Genomic DNA, 21381 nt, shown 5'->3' with positions numbered 1-21381 from the left:
AGAATTCAGTATAATACTAGTGGATTGTTTTCGTTTTTTTGCTTTTGTTGTTGTTTTTGTTTTTTTGAGATAGGATCTTGCTCTATCACCCAGGCTGGAGTGCAGTGGCATGATCTGGGCTCACTGCAACCTCCACCTCCTGAGTTCAAGCTATTCTCATGCCTCAGCCTCCCTGGTAGCTTGGACTACAGGCACACACCACAACGTCCAGCTACTGTTAATATTTTTTGTAGAGACAGGGATTCACCATGTTGGTCAGGCTGGTCTGGAACTCCTGACCTAAAATCATCTACCCACCTCAGCCACCCAAACTGCTGGGACTATAGGCATGAGCTGTTGAACCCAGTTGGTGATGAGTTATTTACATATCTTTTGTTATGTTAGTTTCCTTTTATTTCTAGTTTATTGAGTGTTTTTTTATCTTGAAAAGATGATTAATATTGTCAATTGACTTTTCTGCATTATTTGAGATGATTGTGCGGTTTATATCTTTTACTCTGTTAATATGATATATTAAATTGATTAGATCATTAAACTCTCATTCCAATACGGCCAAATAGGAAGAGCTCTGGTCTGCAGCTCCCAGTGTGATCAATGGAAGATGCGTGATTTCTGCATTTCCAACTGAGGTACCTGATTCATCTCATTGGGACTGGTTGGACAGTGAGTTCATCCCATGGAGGGTGAGCCAGTCTGGGGGACAGAACGAGACTCCGTCTTGGGGGAGAAAAAAAAAAGTCTAATTGTATTTTTTTTAATAAGCTGGAGCTTTTGAACAACAAACATGACTTTTGTGACCTCTCAAGAGGAGGGCCACTCATTGACTGGGTAGCACAAGGCCCCACTTCTATTAGGGCACGCTGGCTGGAGTCCCCTGTGTCCTGGCCATAGCACAGCCTTTGACTGGCATCATGCCCATTCTATGAATGAATAGAGAGATTGACTAACCCGACTCACTAGCTTTGAGAGCTGGTAGGGTGATTAGGAAAACTGAACCCCCAAGAAAAGAAAAGCATTTAGCTCAGTGCTCTGTCCTAGAGGCTACATTGTGTTACCTCTTCTTGTCCATCAGTTTTCATTTTTTCAGACAGGGTCTTGCTCTGTCACTCAGGCTGGAATGCAGTGGTGATCAGAGCTCACTGCAGCCTCGAACTCCTGGGCTCAAACAATCCTCCTGTCTCAGCCTCCTGAGTAGCTGGGCCTACACGCATGCACCAACATCCCCAGCTAATTAGGTAATTTATTTTGAAAGCACTTTGAGAAGCACTTCACTGTCAAATCTGTAGGTCTAAAAGGAAAAGCATATGTACACATAATTGATTTCACATTGTTTTACATTTCCTTTGTCTTCTTCTGGAATGTCATCTTTTTTCTTGGTTTCTCTTTCAGCACAGGATCTAATCTAGATATTGGAAAAGAGAATCCAATGGGTTATATGTTTATCTTCCACCTTCCCCACTTTACGTATCACATAAGAACATTCGAGATGATTTCTTATGCAGAAGAAAAAATTAACTGAGCAACTATATTCAGAAAAAGACAGGTTCTGGCTATGTGTTTTTACTTCATATAAATAATCTATATGAGTAAGTGCTATCACATTCTTCCTCCACAGCCCTTGTGTCAGAAACACTACAGACAAAATTATTTCAGAAACATTTTACGCATCAGATCCTGCTAGGCAATAAAGCAATCGTTAATTTAATTTTGTCGCCAAGTGAATACACTGGGATCAAATTATCCCTAGTAGAGAAGTGTTCATTTGATCAGATTGAAAGCTTAATAGCTATTTTACATTGCACAGACTATTACCAAAGTATTAAAATTTTTAGCATTACACAACTTGTTTTTAATTAATTGGAACGCACCTCTTTTACTAACTTCTTATATCCTCCTAAGTTTGGAGAGATGTTTACTATCACATGTCATAAGTTAATTGATCTGCATTCAACAATTAGGATTGCCCACAGAACAGGCAATTGGCAATGGTAAGGACTCACGTCTCCTGAGGGATCTCTGTGGCCAGAGTCCAGTTCCAGGACTGCTTAGAAAGTGATGACAAACAAAGTGTTTGTGCCAATGACATTTTTGTGACAGTTTTGATTAGAGGGGTCCCAGACCTGAAAACATTCCCTGCTAGGGCCTGTAGCACAATGCTACCTTTAGTAAGAGGGATCTGTATTCTGGTAGACAAGGCAAGGTCATAAAGGTGAAGGGCTGACAGAGATTAGGACAGCCTGCAATTAAATGGTACAAAAAGAGTCCTAAATAATCACTGTTCAGAGCTTCCAAGTACTTGACTAACCAAAGAGACCCAGAAAACTTTGTATTTCGTCTGAAAATTTCTTTAACTAGTGAAAAATGCAGTCTTTGTGTAAGTATCTTTGTATCTTTGTATAAGTGCAAAGCACTGCACATATATTTGCAATTGTTGCCTTCAATAACACTTTTGTGATGATATCCAGATGAAAAATAATTTAAACATGATACAATAAAATATAAATAAGTAAAATTAAATGTAAGTCACAAACCCATCTGCATTTCCTCAATGACCTGTTTCCTGAGAAGCAGTGTGCTATGAAATACTGAGAGTGGCCTCTGGAGTCAGCTGGGCCTGGGTACACATCCTGTCTTACCACCCCTTGAAATCACTGTGATTTCCATGAACTGACTGACAAAAACCACGAGGATGTAAGGAGGGTCAGAAGTTGTCTTCCTGTCTGTAAGGCTGAGCTCACATCCACCTCACAGGAGCATTATGGAAACTCAAGACTACAACGCATGTGCCGGATGCATGCAATGAAAAAAATATAACATTTCACTTCTCTAACTGTAAGAAAATACCTACATTTTAGATTGGAATTGTTTTGATCTTTAGATTTGAAATTATCTGAAATCAAGACTAAAGACTATTCTAAAAAGAAAATCAAACATATGACTGGAAATCTAACATGTAGCACATACAGAGAATTGATAGATGCTTTTAAATTACACTGGTAGTAGAGAAAAATGTAACATAAATTTTTATGCTCTAATTATAAGAACGAAGGGCATTTTAGAAAAGGCATTTGCCCCCTCTCTTAGAACCTTCCACTCTGGCCCCCACAATGCCTTACAGAGCAAATCTGGGTCAGACTGGATGCAACCTGTGATTCCCAACAGAGACAAACAAAGCAAGGTTCAGGATGCTCAGTACTGTGATGGAATGCCAAGACACAGAAAAACCATGTGTCAAGAAGGAAGGAGTTATTCTTTAGACACATCCTGGTATATGTTTATCATTAAAGATCAGTGGCTTTTTTGAGTGTAAAAAATTAAGCCTTAAATGTTTTCATCAAATTCCAGTTAACTACCTGACTTATCTAGGTTATATTAACAGTATTATTTAGAATTTCACCTTGATATGAAGATGTCTGTGTAACTTTTACAATGATGTGAAACAAAGAGTAGGATTAGGGAGGGCACAGGCTACTGGTGCAATGGATAACGCATCTGACTACGGATGAGGGAATTTCTAGCTTAGTGATGCACACAAATTTTAAAAATAAAATAAAAATCATGTTTTATGTGATTCATGTTTCTCCTAATGCAAAGAAGACTGGTACTATAAATAAAAATATTTTTAAAATGAAAGGGCTAAGGCCCCAGAAGTTCTGCTATGATTTTTTATGTTTCATAGAGTGATTATCATCACAGAAGCTCAAGCATTACCTAAATACAAACGCGTATACCCCGACCTGGTAATTCTGCTTCTGGAAATTTATCTTCAGGACCACCCGCACATCTACAAATTGACACATATTCAATGTTATGTACTGCAGCACTGTTTATAAGAGCAAAAGACTGTAAACAGCCTAAATTTCCATCTATAAAAGACTAAATTAAGGTATATCCCTAAAATGTAATATTATGTGGCTGTTAAAAAAGAGAGAGAGAAAGAGAGGAAAAGCAAGAAAAAGAGAAAACTTTCTACATTCAAACTAATAGTAGAAAACTCTCCAAGATACAATTTTAAGGAAAAAAAAAAATCAAAGTCAAGAAGATTATAGAGGAGGCTGCCTTTAGTGTAAAACAGTTGAAAATTATAAATATATTCGTATGTTTATAAATAAATTTTAGGAGGCTATAAAAAAACAAAACAAAGGGATAGAGGAACAGGAGCTGGGACACAGGTGAGTAAGATGCATGGCAGGCATACGTCTTCATCTTCATATGCTTTTATTGAAAAATGTTGGACCACGTGTACATGTTATCTATTTTAAAAATTAGATTTTAAAATACGAGCAAGAAAACAAGAAAATGAAAGCTTAAAAAGAGCATGTGGAACTAACAGAAAAAGATACTAATCCATGGAGATAATGGCAAGGTAGCTCCTAGATGCACTGATTTCTCTACCACATTGTATAAACAAGCCATCAGGTATGGGATTTATATTTAAAAATGAGTCTATTTGAAACACCACATTATAAAAAGCTATTAACTAAATCTTTAAAGTGACAGTAAATGAAGACTTAACATTTTAAAGAGATACAGTCACACTGCATGTGTGAATGCAGTCATCTGTATAAAATGTCATAATTACCTTGATCATTTCTTCTTCTCCTGCTGTTTTACTTTTTGCTTCTATGTCCCCTGCTTCATTGCATCTAATAAAGCAGCTATTTGAGGCCAACAAAGCCATTTTCCCCTAACTGAAACAAAATAACAAAATAGCCATGAGGATACTTCCTGTAGAAGAAACATTAAGTGTTTAGACTGAATTAATTTTTCCTCCCTGATTTAAAAATCACAGAAAAGAACTTAGAGAAAAACCTGAAAAATATAATACAAGAACATACAGAAAAGGAAACCAAAATCACCTTTCATTTTACTATTCAAAGATGACCACAATAAACATTTGTAGTGTATCTTCCTAGTAAGATTAAATTCTAATTAGATGAGGTAGGATTGCTTCCTTCCTAAAAGATCTACTGAAGATAAAAATGATTTAATTCTGTTTGAAAAATTAACTTTAAAGACAAGAACATAATTATGATTGCATACTTCATTCAAATATTAGCATTTTAAGTAAAATTTATTTTCTTCACAATTAGAAAACATGAAAAGGTATATACAATGCCTTTGGTGTTTTGAATTTAAGAGTTAATGTCTGAGGGACTTTTGTGTGTGAAAATAAATATTCATATACATTTTTAGTTGTTTAATGTTTGATATATTACACTGCTTTCTATTAAACAAAACTTTAAAAACTGATTTTCTTTTGTATCTAAATCTGGGTCATAAATTTGGTTAGCTTAACTCCCGTAACAAATGTAACATTATTTATAACTTGTATTTGGTTGATTCTTTTGGAAAACTTGGAATACCGTAACATTTAGACAAAATATTTATAAATACAATGATTACAAAATATGTTAACCTTATATCACATCCAGTTAAAAACATGCTGATAACATGGATTTAATTTCTTAGTCATGTCACAAGGGCTGGGTGGTCTCTCATCTGGATGGCTCCTGGTGAGTCCTGGAACATGGCGGTGTGGTCCAAGGTGATTTAAACCTGTGCCACAGATTATTCAGCTGAGTCCTTTTTGCAATAGTTTTAAGACCCTCTTTCATTTAAATCTAAATTTTTGAAACTTAGTGTCCTTCCTAAAAATAAAATGGAATGAACTGTCCTAAAGTATTGTATTATTAGTACTATCTAAGTCATCATCCCGGCCTTATGAAATATTGGCATTTTCTACTGGTGTAACTTTTATTAGAAGCATCTCATCATAACCAGTAGGATCATCTAAAAGGGGTTGCAACACATTAGCAGGTAATGAAATCAATGTAGTGTTTCCTGAATGGTGTTGGGTGGGTAGGGGGGAAAAGGAATACACACAGACACACAGAGGAAGGGGTAAAAGAGAATAAGAAATATCAAGGTTCATAACACATGGACAAGTATTGTTAAGTACAACTCTTGCTTCAGTTACACATATGTGTGTGCTGGGCTGCAATGTAAAAATGCATTTCTCAATGGATTGGGTCAAAATAGTTTTCAAGTCACTGACTTAAGATTTTATCCTAGGAGATGAGGAAATTAGTCTAAGTGATTACCTCTTTCTGGTGGGATGTTTCTTTAATCTGTCATCTTAGAAAACACTGCTGAGTTCCTATTTTCAGTTCATTATTGTATACTACCAAAGCTGCTACTCAAAGGCTGAGCTTATCTTCTATTTGTTTGTTCTGCATGGTGCCCACTGGTCCTTACTGTTTTTGATACAGTTATCTACTTTTTAAAGACAGTTTAGCACTCACATATTTTTGTTCAATCTTTACTTCTCACACAAACAGAAAAAGGAAATTATGTACTCTGTATCAACAAAGATTTAACAAAACATCCATATACTACAACTGTCTACTTACTAAAATTAAGAATTAGTATATTATCTTTTTTTCTTATATTAAAACTATCTTTTCATACACTATTTCAAGCTTATGAACTGAAAGTCTTTTAGAGATAATTTACTTTAATGAACTATTATTATTTATATTTTATACGCAAATTGTCACAACTTGGTCTTAGCTAGCTCCACTGTTCACTTACAGTCCGTAATGTTTCTGAAAGCATCCATGATTTCTGCTACAAAGAAGATACTTAGGAACGATTCTGTTTTCCTACTCTGTGACCTAAAATTGACTGGTTCTTCAACGGAAATGAGATCCATATCTAGGCACAAAGGGTATACAGAAATAATTGTGGACAAAAGTACTAATGCTATTTTTGTTGCCCTATATTTTGAGATCTCTTTAAGGCTCTATGTTCTTACTGATTTATTCCAATTTAATGTATTATACTATTACATCCTACTTTTTCTTTTTAAATATATTATGATTGACTGTTACAGACTTTGTGTTAAACTGACAGGAAGCTTTTATAAACAATAAACAGCACTTACATTTTCAAAGACTGGTTCCCATTGTTCTCTTGGTCCAATTGCATCTGAACGCTCAACACGTTCATCTGAATTTATACCAAGATATTTTCCATAGCCAGATTTCACGGCGATTCTGCACATTAATAAGGTAGATAAAAGTTAAAAACTGAGAGAAAATTAATTACAGGACATCAAAACAGGACATGTGTATGTGTGTGGGTGTGTACATATCTAAAATTTTAGACTGGACATATTCCAAGTGTTCAAAAGATGCATGTGGCTGAGTGGTGAATCACTCCTGTAATCTCTGTGCTTTGGGAAGGCAATGGGAGAACTGCTTGAGGCAAGAAGTTCGAGATCAGCCTTGACAACATGGTGAGACACCATCTCTATAAAAAATTTAAGAAGTTAGCTGGGCATGGTGGTGTGCACATGTAATACCAGCTACTTGGGAGGCTGATGCAGGAGGAGTGCTTGAGCCCAGAAATTTGAGGTTATAGTGAGCTATGATCACACCACTGCCCTCCAGCCTGGGTGACAGAGTGAGACTCTGTGACTTCAAAAAAAAAAAAAAAAAAAAAAACTACATGTGACTAGTTGTTGCCATATTGGACAGTGCAGTTTTAAATTTAGTTTTATATTTTGCGTTGTTAATATAAACATTGTACCTTATATATTACATAACAAATATTTTCAAAATTCATCATTCTTCAATTATACCTCTTTAGTTATAAACTTAAATAATAAATTACTAAAACTTTATGTCATCAAACTGTTTTCCAGAAAATGCTGCTTCCGTTTACATTCTTACCTCAAATTAACAGAGTATGTTTTGTATCATGGATTTTTTTTAAACATTATGACTCTAAAAAAATACTTGAAAACCTGATATGGAAAAAAACAGTATCCTACTAATTTGCATTTTATCAGTTAACTAGAATAATAATTGTTTTTCTTTTCCTTTCCTTTTTAGTTTTTAGATTATCTGCTAACGTCCCTTGTCTATTTTTCTATTCAGATCTGATTGTTCGCAATTTTTCTACTGGGGTCTTCAGTGCTATGAATTCTATACAAGATACATATGAAGAGTAAGAACTCACTGCCTATTAAGATTGTTGCAAATATTTTCCTCATTTGTCAGTTAATTTTCTTTATAATCCTTTTTTGTTTATAATTGTAAAGCAGTTTAAAACTACTGAATTTTTTCTTCCTCTGCTTTTATTCTTTGTCTTTCACCCTACTTATCAGGCTTTCAAATAAAGTATAGAAATAATCATCTTAATGTGATTTTTTAAAATTATGATTTCTTTTACCTTACCAAGAATCTCCTCAGATGCCAGAATTGACTTTTACTCCTTTATATGTTAATGATTATATAACAGAAATCATTATCATGTTGATTTAACCAATTACTAAAATATATAAATTCACTTTCAGTATCTTTTACCCAAAGAATTCTTGTATACTTCTGCACAAGGTGAGAATAAAAAAGGCTACTTTATAAAATGACTGTAAAAATAGTAAGTAAAAATATTCTTTTGGTCGTTATGATGCTGTAACATTCTCTGCTGGTTTCAACAATATTCTTTTTTTTAGTCTTCCTATTTGTCTTTAGACTTCCAAACAGTGAGTTTTAATATCATAGCAACAGTGAACCAGGTTTTGTACTATTTATTTTTTAATCTATCTTATTTGGTGTGTGAAATTATTAATCTTCACTTTTTAACTTACATATCTTTTTTCCAGCCTAGCATTATATATTGATAGGAAATCCATTAAAAGTAGATCACAAAATCTACTTTTCAAAAAAGCTATTTCGTTTTTTATATCAAAATTACCATGGGCTTAAGACAGATACTAAAATTTTTAATGAATACAATTAAATTTTTAAAATAAATGGTTACTAATTATATTACAACATAAGCTCACCTGGAATCAGATAATTTGACAGCCGTAAACTGCTCTGGAGGACTAGGGCCCTCATCAACTATTGGAGAAAAAACATTTGAAAATAAATTTGACATTTGCTATAAATATAAAGACATTATTTTGCTTTAAAAACTGTGGCTATTTTCTTCTGCAATTAAATGTAAGAATATTCAGATATACTGATGTCACTGTAATACTGTATCTTTGGAATCAAGATCTATTTTACCTTCTTTTAACTACAGTGCTAATTTTATACACTGAGTAAGACCGGGTGATATAATGCTTATTTAATAACTTTCGAGACAGCTTCTCTTTATGTTTTAAAATACAGTCATAAATAAGCACTTATTTAAAAAAGCTAAATGCTTTCATTTATTCAATGGGTGGCCTTGCTGACCAAATGATACCACTTTTTATCTTCTAATTACTTCGTATCTCATTAGTGCTTCCTCTAATGGGCTAAAGAAAATGAGGAAATTTCAAATTGTTAAATGCACCCAGGTTAGTTTTGGTAATAGGTCTGAATAAAAAAGAAATTCAAACATGTTTGACACAAATAGGTTTTCTTTTTTCTTTCCACTTACTATTTTAATTATTCATATTGTTTCGATTTCCAAAGATACTCTTCTGGAACTATACGGAATGTTTTCAAATGCTTATATTAGAAAGAGGGACTTTCCAATGGCTGGTAAATATTAAGGAATTAAAAAAAATGAAAGAGTCGAATGCAATGGTCCCATTCCTTTGGAAAACGTTTGAGACTAGTTAAGAGTTTGGCTTAAGTGAATGGATATTCTAAAATCTACACTTGTGGCAGGATTTTCCCTTCCAGACACAAACCTTCTTTGTGTGGAGCTCCAGGGTAAAAAGACCATTTTCGAGTGCTTGTATATAGGTTCCCTCATCCATTTCAATGGCTATGGTTCCTGAAATTTCACCAAAGGTTGTTACTGTCCACCAGATTCCTAAAAAATAAAATTGATATTTCAACTTTATATTTTAGTTTTGACACAGAGTTCTTTGTTATTATAACTAAGTTTTAAAAACTTTTTATTTTGCAGTCATAATACTTTGAAGATCTCACATATCCTTTACTCACTTTGTGTCAATGATGACATCTTGCATAAGTATCATACACTGTTAGAATCAGGAAACTGACATTGATATAATCCATGAAGCTTATTCAGATTTCACCAGTTTTACATGTACTTGTTTGCATGTATGTGCACAGATTCACGCGACTACCAGCACAGTCAGGATTAGGTTTTTAAAATACAAAATAGCAACATACAGCCAGGCATGGGGGTGCATGCCTGTAATCCCAGCTACTTGGGGAGCTGGGAAAGAGGATCACTTGAGCCCAGAAGTTCAAGGTTATAGTGAGCTATGATCACGCCACTGCACTCTAGCCTGAGTGACAGAGCAAGTTCCTGTCTCAAAAAAAGACCAAAACAAAACAAAAGGCAACATGTGAAGGTACAAAGTGATATATGGAGAATGGTCTCTCTCATGATAGATCCCAGCCATCTATTCATGCCTGCTTTCCAGAGGCAATGCCTATCATAATGCTTCTTAAAAATGCCTCTACAGGAAGACTTTCTAGCATAGTAATTTTTTTTTTTTTTTTGAGATGGAGTCTCGCTGTGTCGCCCAGGCTGGAGTGCAGTGACGCGATCTTGGATCACTGCAACCTCCACCTCTGGGGTTCAAACAATTCTCTGCCTCAGCTTCCTGAGTAGCTGGGGTTACAAGAGCCTGCCACCATGCCCGAATAATTTTTTTGTATTTTTAGTAGAGACACGTTTCACCACATTGGCCAGGCTGGTCGTGAACTCCTGACCTCGTGATCCACCCGCCTCTGCCTCCCAAAGTGCTGGGATTACAGGTGTGAGCCACCGCGCCCAGCCAGTAATCTTAACTATGATTTTAGATTGAAAGCAAAATGAGCAGAACCTATGTCTATGTATACTAATTTCCAATTTGCCAATAGAAATGTTAGATTCTAGCAACAATTATTTTAGCAGTTGTTATAAAAGTTTATATCTTAATGTTAAAAAATATCCTCAAACCTCCCCTAAATTGTACTTTAACTAGAGTAGAAATGAGTCAATCATTAACTGGATATGACATATTAAGGAATTCTTGTTAATTTTACAAGGTCTGATAATGACATAGTATAATGTATAAAAGTAAAGAATGAAACAGGTGATGAGAGAAAGACATACCATGTTAAGAAATGTACATTTATGTACTTATGGGTAAAATGACATAATATCTGTGATTTTACTTAAAATTTTCATGGAAAAAATGTGTGTGGGGCTGTGTATGCAAATGAAATGAGATTGGCAAAATATTGATAATTAATTCTGGGGTCTGGGCTCATGGGGGACTCATTATATTCTTCTATGTATGGATTTGTTTGGATATTTCCATAACAAAAAGGTTTTAAAGATTCAGTTAATTCCACTGCACAAAATTTTCCTATTCAACTAGACATTTCATGCTTTTCATAATCAATTTTAAAATACATAAAATTTTAGCTAAAATGAAGTTGGACCCTTATCTAACACCAAATACAAAAAGTAACTTAAAATAGACCAAAGACCTAAATGTAACAGCTAAAGTTAGAAAACTTTTAGAAGAAAATGGGAAAAGCTTCACGACAATGAATTTGGCAATGATTTCTTATATAGAACATCAAAGGCATAGGCAACAAAAGAAAACATAGACAAACTGGACTTCATCAGAATTAAAAACTTTCGTGCATCAAGAACCACTGTCAACAGAGTAAAAGGCAACCCAGAGAATGGAGAAAATATTTGTAAACTACATACATTATAAGGAATTAATATGCAGACTATATAGAGAACTCCAAAAAGACAAACACCACAATTCAAAACTGGGCAAAGGATATACATGGACATTGCTCCAAATATGATATACAAATGGCCAATAAGCACTCGAAAAGACGCTCAACATCACTAGTCACTAGGGAAATATAAATCAAAACCATCATGTAATAACACTTCACACCCATTAGAATACTATTATCAAAACAAACAAAAAATAGAAACCAAGAAAACCAGAAAAACAAATGTTGGGCAGGATGTGGAGAAACTGAAACCCTGTGCAATGCTGGTGGGAAGGTAAAATGGTGTATGTACTTAAATGCCACTGAAGTGTACACGTAAAAATAGAAAAACTGGCAAATTCTATATTCTGTGTATTTTACCTCCACACACACACAAAACTAATGGAGAAAAAGAAAATTAATCAACATTAAAATTTCAGCTAAAGACGATTAGAAAGCAATAAAACTAACAACAATTTAGATGATTGAGTTACAGCTACAATTGTTTTCAGTAAAAGAAATAATGCTTTATTCAGAATCATCATGAACAGTGTTATGATTAGCAAGTCTTTCTTATAAATGTAATAGTTAATAATTTTAAATTAGTTTTATTTTGTATGTTCTATGCCACGTTCACCAAGTACACTTAATATTAAATAAAATCATTTAAATATAACATCTCATTAATGTTTTGCAAATGAAGAAGAAATTTCTGGCAGACAAGCTCCTCAAAATTTTCACACTATGTCCAAGTAGGGAAATGATACAATAACATTACTTATAATATTGTCAACTGAAAAAGAAATTACTTTAAGCAGATGCCAGTATTTTTTCTCAATGAGATTTCAAAGAATAAGAAAGCTAAACACAGTATCATCAAAAATTAAATGTGAGCATTCTGCCTACTTTCTGCAAGTGGCCTACTACATTCAACCTTTGGAGATATGCTTATATGTTTAACGACTAAAGTAACATAACATAATACTTAACAGTGCCACTCGCGGGTTTTAGCTGTGAAAAAGCAGTGGATCCTAAGAACAGTGGGCACTGAAGTTGCCTGTCTCTACGTCAGGTTACAGCTCAAGCTGTGTATATGCTGCAGACGCCCAAGCTGAATTTAAGAGAATCTGCTCTAAAACATTACTTGCTATTTAGACACATGCTTAAAGTTATTTCCTTTTAAACCATAGGCAGATGGTGAAATATTCCCGCTGTGTTGTCTCACAATGCTTAACAAAGCTTTTCACATATTTTCACATAGTTTAGAATGTTTACATATGTCTGGCATGCCTGTAATCCAGCACTTTGAGAGGTGGAAGCAGGAGAATCACTTAAGCCCAGGAGTTCAAAATCAGCCTAGGTAACAAAAGGAGACACCCATCTCTACAAAAAAATTAAGAAATTAGCTGGGTATGGTGGTACAAGACTGTGGTCCCAGCTACTCGGGAGTCCGAGGTGAGAGGATTGCTTGAGCCTATGAGGTTGAGCGTGCACTGAGCCATGATCATGTCACTGCACTCCAGCCTGACTAAAAAAGCAAGAGCCTGTCTCAAAAAAAAAAAAAAAAAAAAAAAAAAAAAAATGGCCTGATGCACCAGTGTCATGGCTGATAAGATACTACCAGGGCACCCTCATTCTAGCATCAAGGCTGTGTGACAGCTCACCTCACCTTCTGACTAACCCAGTGCTTCTGTGCTAAGGGCCCCCTTAAATCTCTGCCTTCATTATGTGCTTGGCACAAAGGAATGATATATCTTAGATTTGGAAACGGAATTTTCTTCCCCAATCTTACTGTAGTCTATGTACCCTTCACAGACCTTCTATTAACCCATAGCTTACTTAGCTTTAGTTTCTGAGTAAATCAAATATGTGTTTTGCAAACTACGATGTTGTAAGTTCAATTGCTTCTGAATCTAGCAGAGCTCAGTGAAACTCTTTGCTTACAGACATGCTCATTTTTATTAATGTCACACATGGTATTCTCCATGTGAAAGACAGAGTTTCTTTCATCCTATTTACCAATCCCTTCAGATCCTTGTGAGCAACCAACAGAACAGCTTTAAAAAATTAAAAGGTTTTTTTCTTTCCCTTCACAAATAGGCACATGCTTACTTATACGGCAAGTTTAGAAAATCCACAATGCAAAAGAAAGTGGAAGGACAAAGAGAAAAAGATGCAGAAGGACTTCCTCTTCCAGCCAAGATGGACTTGCCCTCCCACCATGACCAACAAGAAAACTGAAACTGGATAGAATATTTGAGAAAACTCTTCTCGGGGATTGGAACAAAGGCAGAAAAGGACTGTGATATTTGAGAACAGGAAAACACAGGAGGCAAATGCCACACACACCTCTGTTTTCTGCCCAGTGGCAGTTTCTTGACCACACAGAGAGAGGTAGAGACCTCCAAAAATGAGGCAATGTTACTGTCACTAAGCTGAGAGTCTTGCAGTGCTAACATTTTTGGAGTTTATAGAATAACGTACTGGAGAAGAGGGAACTACATACAGGTGAGGCCTCAAAAGAGTACGCGAAAGTTCTCTGCAGGTCTGGGGCCAAGGGCTGGGGGTAGTGCCTACAGCAGGCAGGCTCCACAAGGCCTATGCAGAGTGGCTGGCACTGCTGACGGCTGACTGGAGATGCCAGAGATCACACAAATTTGGGACATAGCAGAGTGGAGAGAACTCACCAAGTATACCTAGAACATGTGGCTGAGGCCCATGAGGATGAACCTTTCCTAGAGTAAGAGTCACTGTCTAAGTCTATAGGCAAAAACCTAATAAATAAGCACAAACTAACAAAGGCCCAGGCTTGACAGGAGCAAAAGGGTGGTCAAATAATTTAACTAGGCATCAAGACATTTAACACAAATAAAGGTTAAAATGTTACGAAAATGAAAGACTGAAATTATAAGGAAGATTTAACAATCCTAAATGTGTACACATAACAGTTTCAAAATACTTTAAGCAAAAACTGCTCAAGTAGACAGATCTAGAATTACAGCTGGAGATTTTAACATAACTGTCAATACATTGTAGGATGAGTAAAAAATCAGTAAGGACAAAGAAGATGTGCATAGTCAAAAGCTCCACCAGTTGATCTAACTGACATCTAAAGAACACTGAAATGCCAGACGCCACGGCTCATGCCCATAATCCCAACACTTTGGGAGGCTGAGGCGGGTGGATCGCCTGAGGTCAGGAGTTTGAGACCAGCTTGGCCAACCTGTTGAAACCCCACCTCTGTTAAAAATATTTAAAAAAATTAGCCAGGCGTGGTGGCAGGTGTCTGTAATTCCAGCTCCTCCGGAGGCTGAGGCAGGAGAATCACTTGAACCTGGGAGGTGGAGGCTGCAGTGAGCCGAGATCGTGCCACTGCACTCCAGCCTGATGGACAACAGAGAGTATCTTCATCTCCAAAAAAACAAACAAACAAACAAAAAAACCCTGAACCAACATCTGCAGAATACACATTCTTTTCAAGTGTACATGTAAATTCACTAAGAAAGTATGTTCTCCAACTATACTATAAATGAATTAGAAATCAGCAACAATAACATACCTATAATATCTCTATGTAGTTGAAATTAAAAACAATACACTTTTAAATAACTCAAGTGTCCATGAAAAGAAAAATCACCAGGAAAATTAGATGATATTTTGAATGGAATGAAAATGAAAGCAAAATGTGTTGACTATAACTAAAACTAAAGTGGAATGAAGAGATCTAACTTCCTTCTTAAGAAGAAATAAAACAAGAGCAAAGTAAACTGAAAATAAGTTAAAGGGAGGAAAAAAAAAAAGACTGAAAATAAACGAAATAGAAAATGAAAAAAAGAGAAAATAAGTAATACTGAAACAGGCTTGTCCAACCTTAGGGCTGCATGTGGCCCAGGCCAGCTTTGAATGCAGCCCAACACAAATTCATAAACTTTCTTAAAACATTATAAGATTTTTTTGCTTTTTCTTTCTTTTTTTGGCTCATCAGCTTATCGTTAGTGTATTCTATGTGTGGCCCAAGACAATTCTTCTCCTTTGATTGTGGTACAGGGAAGCTAAAAGATTGAATACCCCTGTACTAAAAGATCATTAATGATCTAAAATAAATGATCTTATAAAGAAGAGATAAACCTCCAGCTAGACTGACTCATCCAGGAAAAAATAGAAAAAACACAAATTACCAATATGAAGAGACTGCAATACAGATTAGATTCTACAGACATTAAAAGGATATTAAAGGAATATTCTGAACAATTTTATGCCAATAAATCCAACAACTTGGATGAAATGAAATTTTCCTAAAAGACACAAATTACCAAAACTGACAACAGAAAAATCTGAAAATATCTCTTAAAAAATCTTAATTCTCCCACAAAAAACTAAAACCAAACCAAACCCTCTAGGTTCAGATGACTTCACTGGTAAATCCTATCAAACATGTAAAGAAGAAATCATACCCATCTTATACAGCTATTTCCAAAAACAGGGAAGGAGACAGCACTTCCCATCTAATTTTATGACACCCAATATCACCTTGACACCAAAATCAAATAAAGACATTACAAGAGAAGGATACAAAAGTCCAATATCTCCCATCAACACCAATATAGAAATCTTAAAAAAAAAAAAAAAAACCTAGAAATCAAATCTAGTAATATCTCAAAGGACAGCGCACCACAACCAAATGGGATTTATCTCAGGGATGTAAAGTTAGTTTAAAAGTTGAAAATGAAACCAATGTAATTCATAGGCAGAATGAAGAAAGTTGTATAATCATCTCAACAGATACAGAAAGAGGCATTTGACAGCATTAAACATCGTTATGATAAAAACTCCCAAGAAACAAAGTTTAAAAGGAATATCCTCATTTTGATAAAAGTTTTCTCTGCAGATCCTACAGACATCATACCATATGGTGGACTACTGAAAGCTTTCTGTCTAAGCTTGGAAACAATGCAATTATGCCCATTCTTGTGACTTCTGTTCAACACTATGGAAGTCCTGGACAGTATAATAAACCAATAAAAAGCAAGAAAAGACATAAGGATTAGAAAGAAAGAAGTAAAACGATAGTCACAGGAAACATAATTGCAAATTTCTTAGTTTTCTATATGAACAAACCACTAGAAGTAATAACTGAAACAGACTTATCAGACTACAAAGTCACTACACAAAAATCAATTCTAGATCTACATACTGACAGCAGAAAACTGGAAAATCAAATTCAAAAGTTCTATTGACAGTAGTGTAAAATTATAAAATACTTAAGAATAAATTTTTAAACAGGCATGCAAGACTGCTACCTTGAAAATTATGAAATATTGAGGCCCAATATTAAGATGTTGATTCTCCCCCAAATGATCTGGACTCAATACAATTCTCTGAGAAAATCCAACAGACTTCACTGTAGAAATTAATAAACTAATAGTAAGTACAAAGTTGGAGGTCTCACACTACCTGATCTCAAGACTTCATGAAATTATAGCAATCAAGAGAAATATACCAACAGAAAAACAGACAATCGATAGAACAGAGTCCAGAAATAGACCAATACATAGAAAGTTAATTGATTTTTTATGAAGATACAAAACTAGATTAATGGAAAAAGGAAACATCAGTGGTGCTGGCACAAATGGCTATCAAGATGTTAAAAAAAAAAAGTAAATCTTGAAACCAAACTCACACCATGCCAAAAATTAATTTGAGATTAATGACAGATTTAATGTAAAAACTAAAACTATGATGCCTCTAAAAGACAATGTAAAATATTTTCCTGACTTTGGGTTAGCAAAAATCTCTTAGATCAAAGAGGTAAGGCAGTTACCATAAAAGAAAAAAAATAAACTAAGATTTATAAAAATTAAAAGCTACTGACCGGCCTGGCTAACATGGTGAAACCCTGTCCCAAGTAAGAACACACAAAAAAACCACAAAAACACCACGGTGGGCATGGTGGCGGGTGCCTGTATTCCCAGCTACTTGGGAGGCTGAGGCAGGAGAATGGCATGAACCTGGGAGGTGGAGCTTGCAGTGAACCAAGATCGCGCCACTGCCCTCCAGCCTGGACGACAGAGCGAGACTCCATCTCAAAAAAAAAAAAAAAAAGCTGTCCATCCAAAAACCAGCATTAAGAAACTGAAAAGGTAAAACTCAGACTGGGAGAAAAGACTGATAACACCACCAACTCTTGGCAGGGATGTAACTGGAGCACTAATTCATTCTTGGTGGGAGGGTAAAATGGCACAATCACTTTAGAAAATTTTTGGCAGTTTCTTACGTAGTTAAACATTCACCTATCCTTTGACACAGCAATTTCACCTCTACATATCTACCCTAGATACATACCCCAATTTTAGAATTGTTGATTTGCCATTTCAAAAGCAATGATTCTTCCAGAACATTAGCTTTATACCATTCCATATTTTATGTATTTTTTAAGCTACCATAATTTATGAAGATTCAAAATGCAACTTGACAAGTTTTAAAAGAGAAAAAATAAAGTATGGAAACAACTAAACGGAAAATAGGCTGGTTAAGTGTGTTTGGGTCAGTTAATCTCTAGTATCATTTACAGGCTACTCTGATATTGTATTTAAAATTTTCATTCATTTCAGAGTTCACAAAATTATGATTTTTCCTGTGAAGATACTTCGTTTAAGAGACAGCTGACTGCTGCAACTAAAATGTATACATGTTCAAAGAAAATAACTTGTAAAATATATTTAGTTGAATAACATTTACATTAAGCCTTTAAAATTATGTATCAGAATCTCCAGCTTAAGCAGTCTAATGGTGCCTACTAAGTTGGAGAGTTATAATTCTTCTCTCCTGTGCTCTGTTCTGACAATGAAGTAAAGGCATCAGTAGCATCTACTGCGCTAAAGAATAAATGGAATTTACAACTGTAGGTAATATTTAAGCACTTTAAGACAAATATTAACACAACATAAATTTCTAACTATATTTCAGGAAAATATTTTCAATGAGATCTCAAGAAATGTTAACTTTTTTCAGAATAGAGCACTGAAAACTGACTCACCAACAATATCAAGCTGGGTTTCCTCATCTTCTTCCTTTTTCTCTTCTTTGCTCTTTTTCTTCTTACTACAGGACATAAATTATATAGATGAGTTTAGGTATATTGATTTGTGTGATAAATAAATATCGTAAGATTGAAACTTGGAAGTCTTTTAAGCTGTTTCATTTATAAATTATTGATTTAGGAAGACTTACATTGTTATGCCCTCTTAAATACAGTACTGAGAAGTTGCTTCAGGCTTTGTACATATTATGTTAAAGTTCAAAGCAGATTGTAGAGCCACACTGCCAGATTTTAAATCCTGATTCTGTCACTTCTTAGCTCTGCGATTTTTGGAAAAGGTACTGAATTTCTCTGAGAGTCAGTTTCCCCACTTAAAAAATTAGGATAATAACTTAACTCTTAAGGCTATTGTGAGGATTAAGAGGTAATATGTATCTTCACACATTGCTGGTGGAAATGTAAAATGGTACAGCATCTACAGGAGACAGTTTGGGGTTCCTCAAAAAGTTAAAGAGTTACCATATGACCCAGCAATTTTAATCCTAAGTATGTATACCCAAGGGAAATGAAAACATACACCCACAAAAATACTTACATAAGATTATTCACACTAGCTTAGTCACAATAGTCAAAAAGCGGAAACAACCTAAACGTTCATCAACTGATGAATGAATGAACAAAATGTTACATCTATACAATGGAACTACGTAGCCATAAAAAGGAACTAGTGCTACAACAATGATGGACCTCAAGAATGTTATAAGTGAAAGAAGCCAGATACAAAAGGCCACATGTTGCATGATTTCTTAGTAAATATTCAGAATAGGCAATTTCACATAGATAGCAGACTAGTGGTTGCCAAGGACTAGGAGAGGGGGAGGATGGGATGTGGCTGCTTTAACGGGTAGGAAGAGATTTCCTTCTGAGATGACAAAAATGCTGAGCAACTAGACAGTGGTGAAACTCTTGAATATATAATAAAAACCACTGACTGTACAAAAGGGTGAATTTTATAATTATGAATTACATCGCAGTAAAAAAATAAAAACCCAAGAGCGATTTGAAAAAAGTTACTGTGCAAAGTGCCTACAACAATTTCTTAGCACATTGAAAGTGCTATATAAGCATTAATTATGATTATTACGATAATCTTAAGACACTCTTGTCTGCATTTTCATCATAAAGTTTTCAGAAGATAACTCACCACTCCTCACAGGAAATTCACAGATTAAAAATCTCACATTCATTCAGGATATACCTGCCACTTATTCTGGCATCTTCATGAGCCCAGACTCCTCGAGAGGGTTCTCAAGGGCAGTGGCTTCAGCTCACTCCTTGGTACTTTCTTTCTATCTCGCCTAAAAATATCAAAACCTCTGTTTATCATCACGGAGACCAGGAGGAAATGCTCAATATTTGTATGTACAGTCAACCTCAGACAAATCTGCCAGTTAAAAAAGAAGCGGGGATATGAGTGCACAGGTATTTTTCTCCTAAAGGGCTAATAAATTACCACTACGACCTCCTCCTCACATTTGTCTCAATTTACTGCATATATGTTCCCTCATTTAATCTTCACAGTCTTCTAAAGGTATAGAAAATGGTCAGAAAGTATAAATGTGTAAACGGAGGTTCAAAGGTATTTGATCTCTTAATGAGTAAATGGAAGTTCAAACATATTAACCAATTTGCCACAAATTACAAAATTAGTAAATGACAGAGTGCAGGTTCGAGCCCACATCCCTATCAAAGCCCATATACACCTCAACCACTCTGTGATTCATCCTCGTTTCACTCTATCAGCTTAGAAAAAATTAATCAATAACTTTTCCAGGAAGAGACAATGAAGAAAAGAATAATCCCTAATAAAGGAAGTTATCATGAACTACGAGATCAGACTAACGCAGACCCACCAGGCAGAGGCCTGGAGAGTTGCCTCAGGGGACCCAAGCTCGCAGGTACAGGGCCACGGGTCACCCACCCGTCTATCCTGTTTCCAGGGTCGTCCGCGCGGGAGGCTGCCCCTCTCTGCACAGGCACCAGGAACCGCGGTCCGGCCTCCGTCTAGCCCGGACAGGGGCCAGGGAGAAGCCTGCGCGGCCACAAAGCCGGCTCTCCGCGCCACGACTTCCACCGGATTCGTGGGGGTGGAGTGCGTCCGAAAAGAACTGAGGAGGCTCCCGCCTGAGCTGCAGGACCCACCTCTTCGCCTCGGTTCCCTTGAGCACAAGCTTGGTAGACTTCACATAAGAGTACTCGGCCGTGGCTCCGGGAGACTCCTGCGCGGAGAGGCTGAAGCCGGCTCAGGACGAGTATGTGACCCGGAGCAGCACCAGAGCGGGAAGGAACAGAAGTGGAGGCGAAGTAAACACTCCCTGACAGCGTACTTCTGTCCAGAACTCGCCTTCATCCTCACCCAAACACTGAATGGCTGAGATTTCCACTTCGGCGTTTCTGCCGGGGGAGCTACGGCGGCCGCAGAGGGCCGAAAGGTGTCCGTACGCAGCTGCTCCCTGGCTCCCTCTCGAGGAGCCCCTGAGGATTCGCGCCTCCCGGAGGGGAGGAAAGCCCGCTGGTGCTGGCGGTGGCAGGGCTGCCGGGCGCGCTGTGGAACCGCCTCCCGCTAGAGCTGCGGGC

At 36.1% G+C, this 21381-nt stretch overlaps 1 pseudogene; it reads right to left on the bottom strand.

The window, feature by feature from the left end:
- Positions 1-1310: 1310 nt before the first annotated feature.
- Positions 1311-21154, bottom strand: LOC129025801 (protein FRG1-like; annotated as a pseudogene).
- Positions 21155-21381: the final 227 nt, after the last annotated feature.

This window comes from Pongo pygmaeus, chromosome Y (assembly GCF_028885625.2).
Source record: "Pongo pygmaeus isolate AG05252 chromosome Y, NHGRI_mPonPyg2-v2.0_pri, whole genome shotgun sequence".
In the NCBI taxonomy this organism is placed as follows: Eukaryota; Metazoa; Chordata; class Mammalia; order Primates; family Hominidae; genus Pongo; species Pongo pygmaeus.
Note: the sequence above shows the minus strand (reverse complement) of the source record. Positions and strands in the feature narration are given on the sequence as shown.